Source organism: Equus caballus, chromosome 20, assembly GCF_041296265.1.
Source record: "Equus caballus isolate H_3958 breed thoroughbred chromosome 20, TB-T2T, whole genome shotgun sequence".
Taxonomy (NCBI): domain Eukaryota; kingdom Metazoa; phylum Chordata; class Mammalia; order Perissodactyla; family Equidae; genus Equus; species Equus caballus.
This window is the reverse complement of record NC_091703.1, coordinates 39,942,746-39,961,176: the sequence shown is the minus strand read 5'-3', so window position 1 is coordinate 39,961,176 and position 18,431 is coordinate 39,942,746. Positions and strand designations below refer to the sequence as shown.

The window sequence follows — 18,431 nt, the reverse complement described above, 5'->3', positions numbered from 1 at the left end:
TGTGCTGTGTGGCCTCAAGCAGGTGCCTGGGTTTCTCTGGCATCATTGTCATAATAGCACCTACGCTACCTACCTCACAGGTGTGTAAGCATCAGACGAGATAAGTTCAGTAAAAGTGCTTTGGCAAGGGTAAACCCCAAAGTCAGGGGTGAGCCTCTCTGCCTCCTCCGTTTTTTTGGAAGGTGCTGACAGCAACTTCGTTTTAAAGGCACTTTCCCAATACAGACAAAGGAGGGTATGGGACTTGGTGCTCAGAGGGTCACGCCTGGATCCCCTTAGGTCTGGGCCACTTCCACCCCTTATCTCTCTGTCCCGAGAGCAGCTCAGATTTTATCAGTGGTATCTATTAGGGGTCCCAGACTGATCCATTTGCACAATGTGTGGGGGTGACCACTGTCCTGGATTGTCCGGGACTGTGGGGCTTCCCCGGACAAAGGAATTTCAGAGCTAAAACTAGGTCAGTTCTGGGCGCACCAGGGTAGCTGGTCGCTACAGGTGTACCTAGGGGTTGTGTGGTTCAGGTGTGGGTGTGTTTTGTCTGATGTGGTGTATACATGTCCAGTGTGCTGAGGTGTGGGTAGCTGTCTGATTATTCACGTTTGTGCACAGTGGGAGTGGTGTGGATCTGTTGGTACATTTGGGTTTTGTGCATTGGGTGTATGTTGCTGAGTGTGCGAAGATGTGATGTGCACACGGATTTGTAAGATGCACGTATGTGTGTAGGGCCTGGATAATGTGTTGGATTTAGTATGGTAGGGGTAATGCACACATGCCGTTTATGTGTGATGAATGTGTGTTTTTCCATTGGAGGTTTAGGTGTGTATTTTGTGTTTGGTGCAGTGTGGAATGTGTGTATGCCACTTCGGCAAGGAGGAAACAGTGCATTGTGGTGTGTGTGTGTGAAGTCTTATTCCAGGTGTGGGCAACTGGTGTAGTCTCTTGGCAAAATTCAGTGTTTCTAGCGTGTGCATGTGTAAGTGGTGCACTAATGTGTTTGGTGTGTTGTGGGATGCACCCCTGTCTTTGACGGGCAGAGTGAATGCCACACACATGCTCTGAGTTCATATATGCGTTAGGTGTGGACTGAAACGTGCCTTTTGTGCGCAGGAGCATGTGTTGCGCTTTGCGCATGCTCGGAGCACGCTCCGTTCTGTGGTGCGTGGGCTTTGTTCGTAGCGAGGGAGGCGTGCCTCAGGTGCGGGCTAAGAGCGCAGTGTGTTGTTGTGTGTGGTGTCCAGGTGTGCGTGCTGCTCTCGTGGGATGCACGGTGGGAGGTGGCAGGAGGTTAGTGACACGGTGAGGGTTCTCCGCGGTGGGCATGGGGTCGGGGTCCTGCCACCAAGACAAGCCGGGGCAGAACCTCGGCTTGTCACCACCTGCCCCGGACCGACCTGCGGGGCATTCTGGGAAGCGGGCCTCGCCCACCGCGGGGGCTGACAGGAGCGGAGGAGGCGGCGCTGGAAGTGGAGGGGTGCCCCGGGCGCGGCGTGGCTCATCGCTGCTCGCCTGCTGGGCTGGCGCTGTAAGAGCCCCTCCGTGGCTAAATTGTCCTGTTTAACGGCTCTGGTTGATCGAGCGCGGTGCCCTCCACGTGTATTTCCCCGTCTGATCCTCAGGGCCGGCCTCTGAGGGGAGTTCCTCTCCCCACCGCACAGGTGAGTTACCTGAGGCTCCCAGAGGTGAAGGAGCCCGCCCACCTGGGACCCTAACGCCCCAACTTGCTGCAGGTGAATTTCGGGCGAGAAAAACGCCGCAGAAAATGGAAGTCCCTGGATAGCGTGACCCCGAGTTTCTTCCAAAACCTGTGGAAAGGTGTTTGCCAAAGTCTCTCCTAAAACCCCTCTGAATTTCTCGCCAGTGATGGAAAGGGAGTTTAGGTTTAGTTCCAGGAAAACAAGGTTGGAAGAATGAAGATGTCACATAAGCTTGTACGGTATGACGTGATGCTTCCCAGAGGGTATGTAGTTGAATAGTAAAGAAGCTAATTGTGAGGCGGGTCCCTGGCCCAGTGGTTGGATTCCCGTGGCCATGTTGAGGCGGCGTCCCACATGCCACAACTAGAAAGACCCGTAACTAAAAATATACAACTATCTACTGGGGGGATTTGGGGAGAAAAAGAAAAAAAAAAAGGTTGGCAAGTTGTTAGCTCAGGTACCAATCTTAAAAAAAAAAAAAAGATTGGCAACAGATGTTAGCTCAGGTGCCAGTCTAAAAAGAAAAAGCTAATTGTCCAAAATTATATTTAATACCCACTGTGGGGTGAAGGATTAACATCTCTTTAAACTTCGTCTAGTGGTATTTCAGATTTGCTTCTGGTGGGGTCTCCCTCCTCCTCTGCCTTCTCCTCCTCCTTCCTTCGATCTTCCTTCCTTCATTCCTTCCTCTTTCTTTCTTCTACCATATTTTCTTGTGTTTTTGATCCATTAGGTTGAATCATATGTAATTGCCCTTTATATAGATCAAAACTAGGCAGTTTGGTACGTTCAACCTAACACATTTTGGAAAGCTCTTTTATATTTTAGAAAGTGCAGGGGAATTGCTTATGTTTGATTAGAGTTGCAGAAGTCCTGAGAATTCTCGCTGATTGGAGCAGCTTGCTCTTATGTATCATGGCTGAAGAGGTGGCATATGGTGTGCTGGAGCCAGCTAGTACTGGCTCACCAGCTGATTGTGAAATATTCAAGAATTTTGCCAGCCAGTTGTTAAACCATTGGTAGTTTGAAATTGGTCATGGAGGGAGCATTCGCACCATGGAAACTGGCTTCCCTCCTTGCCCTCCTGGGATCCAATGAAGCAGCACACTACTGGTTGTTTGGCTCATCTTAGGCCAAGGGAAGTCACAGTGAAATCAGTTCCCCCAGAACCACATAGATCCCCAAATAGAAACCGAGACGGTGGGAAGAGTGGAATGGATGCTGAGGAGGCAACCAACAGGCTCAGCGGTTTGGGGAGAATACGTTGAAAACTTGAGGATGAGCTATTGCAGTTCATAATTATGGTTCATTTTAGTTAACAGTTATCAAGTATTTACCACGTGCCAAGCACTGTTTGAAGCACTTTATATGTGTTAACTCATTTGATCCCCAAAATGATCTTATGAGGTGGACATTAATATCCCCATTTTACAAAGAGAGAAACTGAGGCTCCAAGAGGCTAAGTAACTTAGCCAATGTTAGACAGATAGTAGGTGATAGAACTTGGCTTTGATGCCAGGACACATGCTCTTAACTACTATGCTACACTGCCTATCTTATATCTGTTAGGTTATGCTGCAGTAACAACCCCCAGATCTCAGTATCTGACAATAATAAAGGTTTATTCTGGCTCACGTTACATGTTTGCTGTGTGTCAGCTGTGGTTCTGCTTTGTATGTCTTGTCCTGGGACTCAGGTTGAAGGAGCAGCCCCTATCTTGCCTTTTCCCTGGCGAAAAGAGCAATTCTAATAACATGTGATGATTCTTAAGATTCACGCAATGTGTGGCATACATTACTTTTTGTCACACGCATTTGGTCAGAGCACATCATATGGCCAAGCTTGACTCAATGGGGACAAGTTTCCCCTCCCCCCAAGCATTGTAAGTCACATGGCAACCTGCTCAGTAGTGAATAATTGGGAGCTATTTTAGGTTAGGTTCCCCAGAAGTAGACCCTGAGTCAAGGATTTGTGGGTAAGTGATTAAGGAAGGAAGTGTTAAGGAAGTGTTCCTGGGAGAATCTGGAAAAAGAGAGGGAGGGGAAAACAGGGAAGAAGACAAAGCTAAGTGGGGGTGTAGTTTCAGGCAAAGTCCTGGGCTGAGCCTCCTCCTGCAGGGGGTTCTGGAGTGTAAATTATATCTCAGAGTCTATCCCAACTCCAGGCAGGGGAGCTAGGCTTTCATATTTCCACAGCTGTCAATCATTGGTTAAGCTCCCAGCAGACATAAGCAACGGAGCACTTTTGGCTTTCTGAACCTGGGCGAAGCAGCTCCGGGAGCCCTGAGCAGTCCTTCAGGAGAAGTCACAGGCGCATGGCTCTTAGAAACAAAATCACACTGAAGTCGGGAGAAGGAGCAGAAGCTGAAAAGAGATCTGAGAAGATGTGGGCAGAGCACCAATAATGTCCCCTAAAGGAGCATTAATGCTGTCTACCACGCTGCCTTTATGTTATGCTGTCTTATTTCAATATCAAAGTATGACATTATTTCTCCTATAGTTAGTGGCGTATCTTTGATGCCAGGCAGAGGGGCCAGAGTTTGCTCCTATTGGAACAACAGGCAATGGGGAGTCATTACAAGTTTTTCAGGAACCCCGTGGGATGAGCGCATGTGTCTACCACTGAAATCTTTCCAGGGTGAAGAAGGACGTGCACAGTACTGCAGTGCACTTCTGACATGAATCACCCAGAGTTAGCACAGCCTCCGCAGGAGAAGGGCGCAGCCCCCAACGAGACTGCCCTGTTCAGACACCAGCTGCAGGTTCAAGGGTCCCTGGGCCATCCTCACTTATAACCAATGGCTATAAATTCAGGGATTCCCATGACCCCCTCAGGTTCCATAGTTTGCTGGGATGAATTACAGAACTCAGGAAAGTGCTATACCTAGTGATTACAGTTTTGCTATAAAAGATACAATTCAGAACCAGCCAAAGGAAGAGACACGTAGGGTGAGGGTTGGGAGGATCCCAAACAGTACTCTCCATGCCCCTTCCCTGTGAAATCAGGACACACCACCTTCCCAGCACGTCCATGCATTCACCAAGCAGGAGGCTCACCTGAGCTTCCAGTGTCAGAGTTTTCACTGGGGCTTTGTTATACACACATGATTGATTGAACTCAATCTCCAGGCCCCTCCCCTCCCCAGAGGAAGTTGGGCTGAATAATGTGGCTCAGATCCCCAACCCTCTAATCACGTGACTGGTCTCTCTGCTGCAACCAGCTCCATCCTGAGTCCCTCATTAATGTAAACTCAGGTGGGGTCTGAGGGCCCCACCGTGATTAACAAGACACTCCTATCACTGGGGACAATCAGGAAGGGTTTAGAAGTTGTTTTCCAGGAACCCAGCACAAAGTCCTGACAAATTCTTTATTATACATGTATCATTGGATTGAAGAATCGTATTGAACCCTGAGCAGAATTTTTTTTTAATTCCGTGAGTAGACATATATGTAAGAGCAAATACAGCACACCAAAGGCAAAAAAAAAAAAAATCTTAAATGCAACCTGGGCAATAAGACAGATAACCTACAAAGACAAAAATAGAGTAACAGCAGACTTATCTTCAACTGCACTAGAGACTAAAAGATAAAGGAATGGTATCTCCAAGAGAATTCTAAGGTAGGTTGCTCTTACTGAAAGGTAAAACATAAAATACTTATAGGATACTGTAGTAATATTTACCTGTCATCGTGAGGGAATGTTAATCTGTTATTGACGTCATCATTTAAAAGCCAAAACATTATTTTAATGTTTTCTGATGTGTATCATTGGAAAATATATCACCCATCCTTCCGTCTCAACCGAGGGTTCGGGTTCAACGTTAGTGTGCTCTTACAGCGCGAGACTCCCAGGGGTTCCTGAGGCCTGCCGGGCTGTGTGTCCCTGCATTAAATGACCCGCGCTGCTGTGCTTTGTGCTTCTCTTTGCTCTGTAATTCTGCCTCACTGCAGCAGCAGTTTTGTTGAGCCTTTTAATCTGTTGCTGCATTTAATATGTGTTTGTCTAAATATGGGTCAGCGCCTTTCTCCAGCTTCCTGACGTCTGTAGCTCACTAGTTATATATGGCAGATTGTATTTTCCAAAAAGGGCACCACAATATATCCCATCCAACATGCTCTCCTTACGATGTAATGTTGACACTCCACCCATCGTGTGTGCTTTCTCCCCTTGAATCTGAGTGGGTGCCTGATGCTGTGTGACTTCCAGGGTCATAAAAGGCTATACAGCTTCCACCAGTCCTGTAGGAATGCTTGTTCTTGGAACCTAATCACCATGCCATGAGGAAGGGGCAACACCACAGGGAGAGGCCACAGGTAGGTGTCTGGCAGACAGCCCCAGCTGAGGCCCCTCTCAGCAGCCAGCACCAGTCTCCCACCAGGGAATGAGTGAGTGCGTGAGTGAGTGAGTGAGCCATCAGCTGATCCCAGCCCCAGCCTTCGAGCTGCCCCGGCTGATGCCAAGTGGAGCAGAAACGAGCTGTCTCTGCCCAGATTATGGATTTATGAGCAAAAGAAATGATGGTGGTTTTAAGCCTCTAAGTTTGGGGTGGTATCATTCACAGCTATAGGCACCTGGAAAACTGCAGTCACTTCTTCCTCACCGCTTAACAGCTGCTCCGTGTGACGTGGTTGGAGCCCTTTGGGAGCTCTTAACCCAAAGGTGTCCTTTGCCAACTGTAAGGAAGTTCCAACCTTATAAATTATTTCAAGTTTCCTCCTGCTCTAGACAAAGCTGCTTTGGTTTCAAAAGAGAGAAGAAACTCATTCAAATTACCCCAGGAAAAGGGGGTTTAATGAAAGGATACAGAGGGCTCCTGGGACTCCAAGAACAGCAACGGCTGCACAGTGTGGCCTTGTGGGAACTGCAGCTGTTTTGTATGTATATTTGTAGCTTTCTGCCACTCTCTGGACATACCCTCTACTCTTTTCTCATTGCATAGGCTTGCTCGCGAGTTCAGAAAGGGATCCACACACTTTTCCCCACTTCCTACCGCTGCCACGCCACAGCCTTTATGATTCAAGTGCCACTACTGATTCAGCGCCCATCTGATTGAAACAGCTCCTCTTTGCTAAGCAAGGTCCCAGGAAGCAGAAGTAGCTGGGCTCGTTACATCTGAGCTGACCTTGGTCAGGTGTCCATCTTCGAGTAATCATCTGGTCCCCTGGAGGGCAGGTTTTGAGGTAAGGAGTCCCCTCGAAGGGGTGTGGGTGGGGCATGCAGTGATTGACATCTCCAGAACACCTCCTCATCAAGGCTGCTAACTCCTCCTGGCCGGCAAATGAAAGCTGACATGGGCACAAGTGTAACCCCCGGATGTGGGCAGCACAGAATCAGGCACTGCCATCCCAGGGGAGGATCAGAAATGCGGAAGAGGAAGAGGAACCGTGTCTGGCAGCAGATGGTGGGACCTGCCAGCCTTGGTCAAGCTTGCAGGTAGCATTTCACCCTTGAAGGCTCCATGGTGTCCTACATACAGAGTCTCTGGAGTCCAACAGACTCTGAGTTCAAATTCCAGGTCAGCTCATTTAAAAGCTATGAGACCTCAGGTAAATTACCCTCTCTGAGCCTTGATTTCTTCATCTGTAAAATGGGGATAATAGTACCAGCCTTGCAGGGCAAGGGTGAGAATTAAATGAAATGACTCTGTTAAGTATTTATCACAGAGTCTGGCTCACTGCAGTCGTTCACTAAACGTGAACTCCCTTTCTTCTCTGACTTGGGAGTCGGAGTTCCCCCTTACAGGTTGTGAAATGTGCTGGGTCAAAGATCCTGTGACTGGGTCTGCCCCATGGCAGAGTCGTTAAGTTCTTGTGCTCCGCTTTGGAGGCCCAGGTTTCGCCAGTTCAGATCATCATGCCATGCTGTGGCGGCGTCCCACATAGAAGAACTGGAATGACTTACAACTAGGATATACAACTATGCTCTGGGGCTTTGGGAAGAAAAAAAAAAAAAGATCCTGTGACTGAAGGTCGAAAGGTTTCTCACCCAATGACTCACACCCTCAAATGAGTTCCCTGCCTCAGGGCTTTGCAAGGGTGAGACAAGCCTGGGTGGGTCCAGAGACGCCCTAATGGGGCTACCAGCCTCACCTTGTTTCGATTCCTAAAAATCTGGAAAACAAGAATTAGACTGCAGATGGTTTGGAGTCATAACCAAGAAACGTACACATTAGAAATCAATGAATAGAAATGTACATTGCAGCAACGTTGAACCAGTGCTCCTGCACGCGCCCGCTGGCTTTAAGAACTCAGAGAAATTATTAAACGAGCGGGCAGATCTCAGTGCCCTGGCAACTCTAGCTCAGGCAGTTCTGCAGCTCTGTACGGTGGCAGTTACTGAATGTCGAGCATTGCATGTCAAATGCCCCCCACTGAAGCCCTGAGGCTGAGGGCAGGAGCACTGGATCAGGAGTCCCAGGCCTGGGGTCCATCCCAGCCTTGCTGCTGACTATCTCTGCGTCCTTGGACGAGTCTTTTTCCCTCTCCAAGCCTGGGTCTCCACGCCTATAAAATAGGAAGGTTGGACCAGATGATTTCCAAGAGGCCTCAAACTCAAGTAGGGCAGGGGCATCTTAGTGATTAAGACAAACCTTAGAGTTACCCAGACATCAGTTCAAATCCTGTCTCTTCCGCTGTTGGTGGTGTGACCCCGGGCAAGTTGTTTAACCTCTATACACCTCGGTTTCCTTATCTGTAAACTGGGGATAGTTATAGTGTAAGGGCGTTGTAAAGATTAAAAAAGATAAATCCGTCAGTGCATGTAACACAATGCCTTGCCTATAGTAAGTTCTCAGTGAATGTTAGGCATTATTGTTAGTGAACAGGGATGTAAAAAAGTATTTTTGAAAGCTCAGCTCCAATAATCATGTCGACCTCTGGGGCTCCCCAGGCCGGAGTCAGCGGGTTTCTGGAGCGTCAAAAGAGGAGCAGATGCCAGTTTGTACAACACAGTCATTGCTCTCCTTCAACTGACAAGTTTCCCCATTTTTGATGAAATTTTGGGGAGAAGGAGATGATTTTATAAATGTTTCAGCCTAGAGGACGTGACCATTACGGTTTCTGTAAGTCAGGTGGTGAGAACTCAGTACATGGTGCAGAGCAGTATTTCTCTAGCTTCCCTGGGAGGGAACTAAACATGGGTTCCCGGGTCCCGCCCCACATCTACTTGATGTGACTCTCCAAGGCAGGAGTGTGGAACCAGCCGTTTAACCACTGCCCCAGTTATTGCTTCTTGTCAGGGAAGTTTGGGAAACCCTGGCAGAGAAGGTGTGGCCACCCCGCAGGCCATTGTGGGGAAGAGAAAGGGGGCCAGGAGAAGCAGTAGGTTCTGTGTGTGAGAACTGACCCTTCCCCAAGGTGGCAGAGGGGGAGTGGGGAAGGGCCGGGAGAGGTGGCCCTGTTAATGAGGTGACTGAATATCTGTTAGCTGCATTTGAGGGGGAACAGACCAAGATGCCTAATTGGCAAGTTGTCCCCTCCCTTCCCAGCTCCCACTCCCTGAAGTGGGGCTCGTGAGACAGGTTAAAGCAGAAACAGGAAAAACTTAAAAAGAAACACTATCTTCTTTGTGCATCTGAGTGTTCTGGGAGGGAATTATTTCTCTCATTATGTCACATCATCATCATTGTCATCAAAATGTCACCTCATTGTCATCAAGAAGTCTTCAGCTGAAGGTGTCCAGCTCTGAAGCCTTAGGGTCTGGGTCTGGGTCACTCCGGAGCTAAGCCAGGTTTGGGCCCCTTTACGTCCAGGAAGCTGCCCCCGCCCCCCCCAGGAAGGAACCAGAAAGCGCTCTTCCAGTCTGGCTGGGAAATGGTTTGGGGGCAGGAGGCTGGCGATTACATCTTCCCCAAGGGGTCACACAGCCACCAAATTAGAGGGGGAACCCCCGTAGATGCATTCGGAAATCCCAGATCCCTGTGCTTCCCTGGCCTTGGCCTTCGGAGCTGCCCCTCTTGTCACACTGCTCCTGGGCTGAACGGTTCGTGTCCCTTCGGCTCTGCACCCTTTCTGAGTGGGATGTCCTTTTTTTCTTTTTTCTTTTCCTAGTCACTTCTCATTCTGCCCTGGGGCAGATGAAGAGCTCTAAAGTCCTGGACGTCTAATCCTTTGATTATTGTGGAAATAATAATAATAAACTCAGATTTGAATCATCATTTATATTTAAATTTTAAAAAGTTGAGGTAAAATACATACAACAGAAAATTTACCATTTTAGGGTAGACACTGCAGTGGCATTTAGTGCATTCCCAGTGTTGGGCAACCATCACCGTAGTTGAGTTCCTGAACGTTTCCATGACCTCAAAAGGAAACCCTGTGCCCACTAAGTGCTCACTCCCCATTTCTCCCTCCTCCCAGCGACTGGCAACCATCAATCTGCTTTTTGTCTCTGTAGATTTGCCTATTCTGGATATTTCATATAAATGGAATCATACACTATGTGGCCTTCTGTGTCTGGCTTCTTGCATTTAGCATAATGTTTTCAAGATTCAGCCACGTTGTCATGTGTCAGTACTTCATTCCTTTTTAAGACTGAATAATATTCCATCATATTGATGTGCCACATTTTGTTTATCTATTCATCAGCTGACATCCTTTATATTTTTAAAGTGCTTTCATGTATGTTATGTCACCTGATCCTCACAAAAATTCTTGGAGGTAGTCAGGGCAGGCACTATTCGTTATTATGATGATTCTCCCCATTTTATAGATGAGACTGAGGCTCATAAAGGTGCACTCACTTGTTCAAGGTCCCAAAGCTGGTTAATGGCAGACCTAGAATCAGAACCCAGGTGTCTTGAGTTTGATGACCAAAACCTTTGTTGGGAGTTTGCTTTGTCATCCCTGGCAGTGTTCTTCCACTGAAGACCTGTGCTCACCGTGGCAAGGCAGGTGAGGACCAGCGAGGGTTCAACCCTTGGGCAGGCCAGATTCTAGACAGGCCTAATTTTGTCCATTGGTGAGGTCGGTCTCTGCCTACAGGCCTGGTCTTGCCAGGCCTCTGCTCAGACCTCCTTGAGGACTCCCCTTCCGTCTCTGCTTGAAGCACCCTCACCTTAGAATGCCGCAGGAGGCTGGAGCCCAGGGAGGGCTGGTTACCCTACATTCTCTCAGCACCAAACCCAGCAGTCCGGCTCCGTAAATGTTTGCCGACCAAGACATGGTAAGGGCCCAAGGGTGCTCTGATGTTGTGCTCGCTCTCCCCAGCAACATGTCCCCAGCAGCAGTCTCCCACCATCCAGAGCCACCCCTTGGGCCTTTTTACTGGGAATGCATAACAAGCAGTGAGGCAGCTCCAGCTCTCTGGCACCAAGCGGCAGGACTTTGGGGAGTGGAGTCCCATGCTGCAGCAGTGAGGCCTTCATTCCTGCTAAAATAACAACGAAACCACATAATGAAAAGTTTGCAAAGCTCAACAAAGCAACAAAAATGACCCATAATCTTACTACCCTAACACAACTGTTATTTTGAAGAACTCCCTTCCACTAGATTCCCTCCCTACCTTTCATCTTTCTTCCTGCTTTCCTTCCTTCCTTCCTCTGTCATGAAAGTAATACAGAATATTGTAATAGTTTTAAAATTACCTGTGGCTGGCCCCATGGCTGAGTGGTTAAGTTCGCACGCTTGGCTTCAGCAGCCCAGGGTTCGCCGGTTCAGATCCTGGATGTGGACGTACACACTGCTCGTCAAGCCATGCTGTGGTGGCATCCCACATAGAAGAACTAGAATGACTTACAACCATGCGTGGTGCTTTGGGGAGCAAAAAAAGGAGGAAGGTTGGCAACAGATGTTAGCTCAGGGACAATCTTCCTTGCCAAAAAATAATAATAAAAATGTTTTTAAATAAAATAAAAGTTACCTAATATCTTATACCCAGAGACAACTATTGCGAACATTTTGTGTATTTCCTTCCAATCTTTTTCATTACCTTGTTTTTATAATTGAGATTTTTTTTTTTTTAAAGATTGGCACCTGAGCTAACAACAGTTGCCAATCATTTTTTTCTGCTTTTTCTCCCCAGATCCCCCCAGTACAAAGTTGTATATTTCAGTTGTGAGTCCTTCTAGTTGTGGCATGTGGGACGCCGCCTCAGCGTGGCCTGATGAGTGGTACCATGTCCGCACCCAGGATCTGAACCAGCAACACCCCGGGCGCCACAGTGGAGCACGAGAACTTAACCACTCGGCCACAGGGCCAGCCCGCATAATTGAGATTTAACAGAGTATACAATTCCCCTAGTATTTTTGTATGTCACTGATTTTTTTCTAGTAATAAAAGCAATATATGTCTATTATAGAAATTTCTGGAAAAAATTACAAAAAAGGAGTAAAAGTTATCTAGAATATTCCTTCCACAGTTAGAAATTTTAACATGCATTTATTTTACATAGTTATAATCCTACTGCATAGTTTTTAATCTTTTTTCCCACATATAAGCATTTTCCCATGTTGCCTCATAGTCTTTATAATTAATTTTAGTTTTTAACCTTTAATAGATAACACATTTACATGGTACAGTATTTAAACGATTCGAAGGATATTCAGTGGAAAGATTTCTGCCCACCTTGTTCTCCATTTGCCCATTTTTCCTCCTACAGGACCCACTGTTACCTGTTTCTTGTGACTTCCTTCCTGAAGGACCTTTCTACGCATATCTAAACACATATGTGTATATTTAATTGTATTCCTTCCCAATCACCCTATTTTTTGGTTTTGAGGAAAATTAGCCCTGAACTAACATCCACCACTGATCCTCCTCTTTTTTTGCTGAGGAAGATTGGCCCTGAGCTAACATCCATGCCAGTCTTCCTACATTTTGTATATGGGACACCGCCACAGGATGGCTTGCTAAGCCGTGCATAGGTCCGTGCCCAGGATCTGAACCAGCAAACCCTAAGTTGCCCAATCGGAGCATGCAAACTTAACTGCTGCACCACCAGGCAGGCTACCCATCACCTTGTTTTTACACAAAGAATAATGAAATGCCACACTCTTCCTCACTTTCCTTTTTTTTTTAAATTGAGTTCATAATAGTTTATGTCATTGTGAAATTTCAGTTGTACATTATCTCTTGCCTGTCATCACATAGGTGCTCCCCTTCACCCCCTGTGCCCACCCCCCATCCCCCTTCCCCTGGTAACCACTGAACTCTTTTCTTTGTCCATGTGTTTGTTTATATTCCACATATGAGTGAAATCATCTGGTGTTTATCTTTCTCAGCCTGGCTTATTTCACTTAACATAATTCCCTCCAGGTCCTTCCATGTTATTGCAAATGGGATGATTCTGTCTTTTTTCATGGCTGAGTAGTATTCCATTGTGTATATACACCACATCTTCTTTATCCAGTCATCGCCTCACCTTCCTTTTTGACTCCACATGTATCTTAGAGGTCTTCCTATTCCTATTCAAAGAGAGCTTCCTCAGTCTTTCTTTCTATACCGCATAGGCTTCTGCTCTATATGGGTGTAGCATAACGAGTATTAGGCTAGGCTCTACAGATGAACATTTAAGTTGTTTCCAGTCTGTTGCAAACAATGCTAGTGACTAACGTTGCACATATACCATTGCAAGCATCCAGCTGTTGAATGAATGAACTGGGAGTGGAATTGCTGGGTCAACAAGTGCATGCATTTATCATTTTGCTTGATATGGCCGAACTGCTCTCTGTAGGCTAGCAGCAGCAGCAGACGATTGAACCCGGTGTCTAGCCTTCATTACTTTCCCCATCTTTTGTTATGCCTACATAACAGAGTTAGGACCAGCTTCAGGCCAAACCCAGTTTCCCTTCCTGGCCACTCAAATGTGCTGTGCAGGATACTGAAGGCCTGTGAGGTGACAGGCACTTGCTGGGTGCTGAGAAGCAAAGATGCCAGAGACCAGGTGCTGTCCTTGGGGGCTGGCCTGGGAGCTAGTAGGGGCTGAGAAGGAAGGGATATGTAAGAAGAGCCCCCGCCCTGCCCCCAGGCCCTAAGCTCCACAGGGGAGCAGCCGGGTCTGTTTTAGTTCTCCTTTCCCCAGCATCCCGCAGAGTGCAGGGTAGGTAGGCGGCAGCGCTCAGTATGCATTGTGCGGGTAAATGATAGAATATCGGATGTCTGGTGTGGAGGGGGCGACGGTGGGGGTGGGGGGAGGTGCGGAGCGGGCATCGGTTGGAGCAGGTTTCACAGAGCAGAGCGTTTGAGGGCCTCTTTTTGGAGGATTGGTTTCACCCAGTGAAATTCTGGACCTGAGGGGCTGAATGTTTGTTGGCCTCCTGACTCGCAAAGGACAGTTGTGTGAGGGGGGTGACAGTTAGGAATGATTTGGGGGTAAATCTGTGGGTGGGGTTAGGGGTCCCTCTGAGGAGCCCTGGACAATGGGCATCTCCAAAATAAGGCGGAAGTTCTCTGAGTTGAGACAAAGGAGGAAAAGGGAGGTGGTAGTGAGGACCACCAAAGAGAACATCCCCTGTCGTGCTGTCGTACTGGTGTCCGTCCGCCCCTCCCCCACCACCCCTCCAGGCTCAGAGTGCAGCTGCTGTGCAGAGGACAGCTCTCCTGCCCCGCCCAGCCCGGGGGCACCCTGTGCGGTCCAGAGGCCACGGCCTGCTGTGCAGGCTGCAGAAGGGATGCCCACCCCGGCCTCATCAACCAGATGCCGAACTCCAAAAGCTGTTCCGACGGCTCAGAAGCAGCGGCTGCATCTCCAGGAAGGCAGGTGCCCATTTCTCTCTTTGGGGAGGAAACCAGCACAGTTTCAGATCCTCTAGTTCATTTCCTAGAATTTTAGAAAGACAGAACAGTTAAAGATCTGACTCTTACAGAAAATCAAGTACCAGCCCGTCGCCCACCAGCCCACCGGTTTTACAGATGAGGAAACTGAGGCCTAGAGAGGAGAAAGGGACTGCCTGCGGTCACACAGACAATTAGAGGCACTGCGAGGTTTGGGAACAGAGGGCCCGACTCTGCATCCAGTGCTCTCTGCTCTGAACCAGGGCGTGGAGGTCATGATGGTGACCTAGATGTGGCTCTGGGGCCAGAGAGGGGAGAGCAGGGCAGGAGCTGGAGGCAGGGTCAGAGCCAGGGCAGGGTGGGGGCAGCTACCTACACCTGTCCCAGCTGCTGGGTCATAAATCCTCCAGGAATTCCAGATATTCCACTCACGTCTAAATTCCCTGCTTGGAAGCAAACTGGCCAGCGTGGGTTTCAGGGAGGCCTCGGCCCAGAGAAGAGACGCATGTCGTGGAGAGAAACGGCCTGACTAAGGGAGGGGTTGCCAGGCCACCAGGTTCAGGGGACCTCCATGGAGAGAGCTGTCCCAGCCCTGTCATCCCAGGGGCCCAGGGTGACTTCTAGCAGTGACTCAGCTAAGCAATGTTCAGCGGGCAATGTTCCTGGGAGCCCAGCCAGAGTGCGGAGGGGGGGCAGCAGGCCCAGACCCCGCCGTTTCCTGGACAAAGGGTGGGAGGTGCTCCTCTGGCCTCCTGGGACACTGACTCACCTTTGGAAGCTGCTTTGAGAGTTTACCAGAACTTGATTTTATCTGCATAAAATCCTTAGGAGAGTCCCACCATGGGATTTAGCCTCTAAAATTCCTTTCTAGATACCCCTGAGACCCTGGCCCACCCCCAGCCAGGGATCTCTGAGGGGTGAGGGGCACACACATTCCTTTCTCCTGAGGCGGAAGAAGACAAAAATAGTTCACGTACTAGAGCAGACAAACCTGAATTAAATGATGAAATAACAAAATGATGAAATAACAAACCCGCCTCTTACATCAATGAGTGGGTGCCTTCAGGTTCCTTGGCTCCTGGTAATCCTCGCAGCACCCCTGTGAGTAGGTTTTATAAGTCTCCTTTTACAGATAGGGAAACTGAGGCCCCGGGAAGTGGTGTCACTTTTTCCAGGACATAGGAAAGAACCCAAGGCCAGGGATCCATGGCTATTGGTCTGGACAAAGCGACGCCACCCGTTTCAGGCATCACCCTGAGGGCCCAGCTGCCACCCCCACCCTGCCCTAGGCCCCCCTCCCCAGGCCTCCTCTGGACAGCTGACTGGCTTTTCAATCACAAACCCATTCGAAGAGAAATTGAAAACCACTGGTAAGTCAGTATTTCTTCAGGCTTTGGGGATCGCACCTCTCAGTAAGAAATGCATCTACCACCACAGTGCAGTACCCAGACTCACAAACATAACTCATAGCACTTAGAATAATTTGTCATTATTTTATTTGTCTGCTTACAAATATGTAAAGCCAAACGCAAGTCTCATGGAATAATGGGTCCCCTCACTCCCTGAGACGCGCCCGGGCATCTTTTCTCTTCCGCTCTGTGTTGTTATTCTTGAAAGGTGCTCGTGTGACTCCCTAAATTGACTCCATGACTGAAGTTTGAGAGGCACCTCGGTGGATGGCAGCGGGGTCCCCACCCTTGTCGGCAGGTGGGCGGAGCCGGCAGTGAGCACAGGGCTCCGCGTGTGTGCCCCCTGTGCCTGGCATCGAACTGCGCCCTCCGGGCCCACAGGGAAAGACACAGCTGCCTGGAACTTGCCCTCCAGTCATTTATAAGCCGAGGAACAAGCCTTCTCACACACCAAACAAGGCTGACACAAAGTCAAGGCCGAAAGGATTGGCGCCTCTTAAGGACTGTATTTGTCTGCCCCGGCTGCCATGACAAAGTACCACAGACGGGGTGGTTCAAACAAGTTGACCTTCTCACAGCTCTGGAGGCTGGAGGTCCAAAATGGAGGTGCCAGAAGGCCTGATTTCTCCTGGCCCCCTCTCCTTGGAGTGCAGACAGCCGTGCCCTTGCTGCCTCTTCACATGGCCGTCCCTCTGTGCACGCGCCCTGGTGGCTCTCTCTGTGTTCTGATAGCCTCCTCTTCCCAGGACACCATTTTCACTGTGTCAGGGCCCACCCTAACAGCCTCATTTTAACTTACTTCCCTCTTTAAAGGCCCTCTCTCCAGATACAGTCACATTCTGGCACTGGGGGTTAGGGCTTCAACATAGGAATCTGAGGGGACACAATTCAGTCCATAACAAGGACCTACTGTGTGTGCAGCACATTAGCTCGTCTTCACACCCACCCCTGCCGGGCGCTGTGGGCCTTACTCCTGTTTGAAAGACGGTGGAGTGGTGTTGGACCAGGCTGCAGTGGCTCTCGGTCCGCGGCTGACAGTAATGGCGCAGCATTCGAGGCCATGCTCTGCCCTCTGGCATGTCGCCTTTCGTGGGAGAAGCAGGTGGAGCCGGGCTGAGTCTTAAAAAGCCGTCCTTCGGATGAGTCGGGGGTGAGTGGGGCCGGAGGAGCCGGGGAGGCGGTGCCAGGGCAGGAGAGATGGAAGAAGAGGAGACAGCCTTCCAGGTAAGGGCGGGAGAGCTGCAGGGCCCTCCTGAGGACTCAGTCCAGCCCGCCCACTTCACTGGTGAGGAAACTGAGGCTCGGAGAGGAGGAAGCGATGCAACGGTCCACTTGGTGTATCTGCCTGTGAGTCTTGTCTTCTCTCTTCAAGGCCAGGCGGTGGCGTGGGTTTCTCTCTGCTCCCCATAGGGCCCAGCAGGCCCTTCAGAGAGGAGACTCAGGTGTGGACAGGAGACAGCGGGAGGAAATGGGACAGTGGGGGTTCTCAACTTGACGCCCCGACGCCGAACAGTGTGTAAGTGTGTATCACACCTGAGGAAAAGCAAGCAATTGCTAATCACAGACACTCCTAGAGCATGAGGATGTGGATTATATAGACACACACACACTTTTTCCCTCCTTTTTAAGTTTTTCACAGAGAGAGACACCCTTCAGCCAGCATGGAGTCAGCATCAGAGGGTCTTTCTCCCTCTGGACCCCTCTTCCCTGTTCTCCCGGCATGCCCTGGAATTCCCCAGATCCTCCCACGTTTCTTCAAGTGAGGTTTTTGCTGGACAAACCGATCTCTCTTTGACTGAAATCGATCACCTCTCCAAGTGTTATTTTGCTAAAAGACTTGCCCAGTGGTGTGCTGGCAAGTGCTGGACAACCAGCTCTCCAGGGGAAAAAAAGATTAGAGAGATCAATAACTTCTAAAGAACCAATAATAATAAAATTGTAGTAAAGTAACTAGGAACTGATGAGTTTTGAGTATATGCTACTTTTGTTTTTAATATAATTTGTGAGTTTGTGTCATGCATTCTCAGCGGGGGCGAAATTGGTTCTTGGTGGGGGACAAACCATTCTTACTCTCTGTATGTATAAAGCACAATTTACATCCAGTACATAAACGGACATACACTATGTCTGTGATATTAAAATTTCATGGGGAGAATGGTAGGAGATTAGGGGGAGAATGTCTGAAAGGGCTCCTTAGGGGGGAATAATGAACAAAGATTGAGAAATATTGGCGCATATAATTTAATTTCTAATGATGGCTATGTTGAACAACCAGCTCACAAAATACCTGAATATTTAACAGTGGGCTCTTGCGAGCCTGTGTGAGCTGGCCCCGCACACCCCCAGACCTGCCCACCTGGGGTGAGGTGGAGGGAACGAGGTGGAGGGGGGAGGGAGCAACCCCCTCTGCCACCCAAGCAGTACACCAGGCTAGTAAGAAAGATGTCGTGCGAGAGGTGTTGGGGGCAAAGAGGGTCTCTGGGGCCCCACAAATCAGTGGGAGCTGCCCCTCTGTCAGCCACTGAGTCCCTGCCCAAGACACTGGGTCCTGGCCATGTCATCCTCTCAGGTGATTCCCTGTCCTCCAATGGCCCCCAGGCCCAGTCAGCACGGCAGA

The 18,431-nt window shown here is 49.1% G+C and overlaps 1 long non-coding RNA gene across 1 annotated transcript; it reads left to right on the top strand.

Moving 5' to 3' along the window:
- The first annotated feature begins 1,459 nt into the window (after window positions 1-1,459).
- On the top strand, window positions 1,460-17,330 carry LOC138919497 (uncharacterized). Its single transcript, XR_011429712.1, has 3 exons — window positions 1,460-1,655; window positions 6,635-6,875; window positions 14,196-17,330. It is a non-coding gene; the product is annotated as an uncharacterized lncRNA (long non-coding RNA).
- The last annotated feature ends 1,101 nt before the right edge of the window (window positions 17,331-18,431 follow it).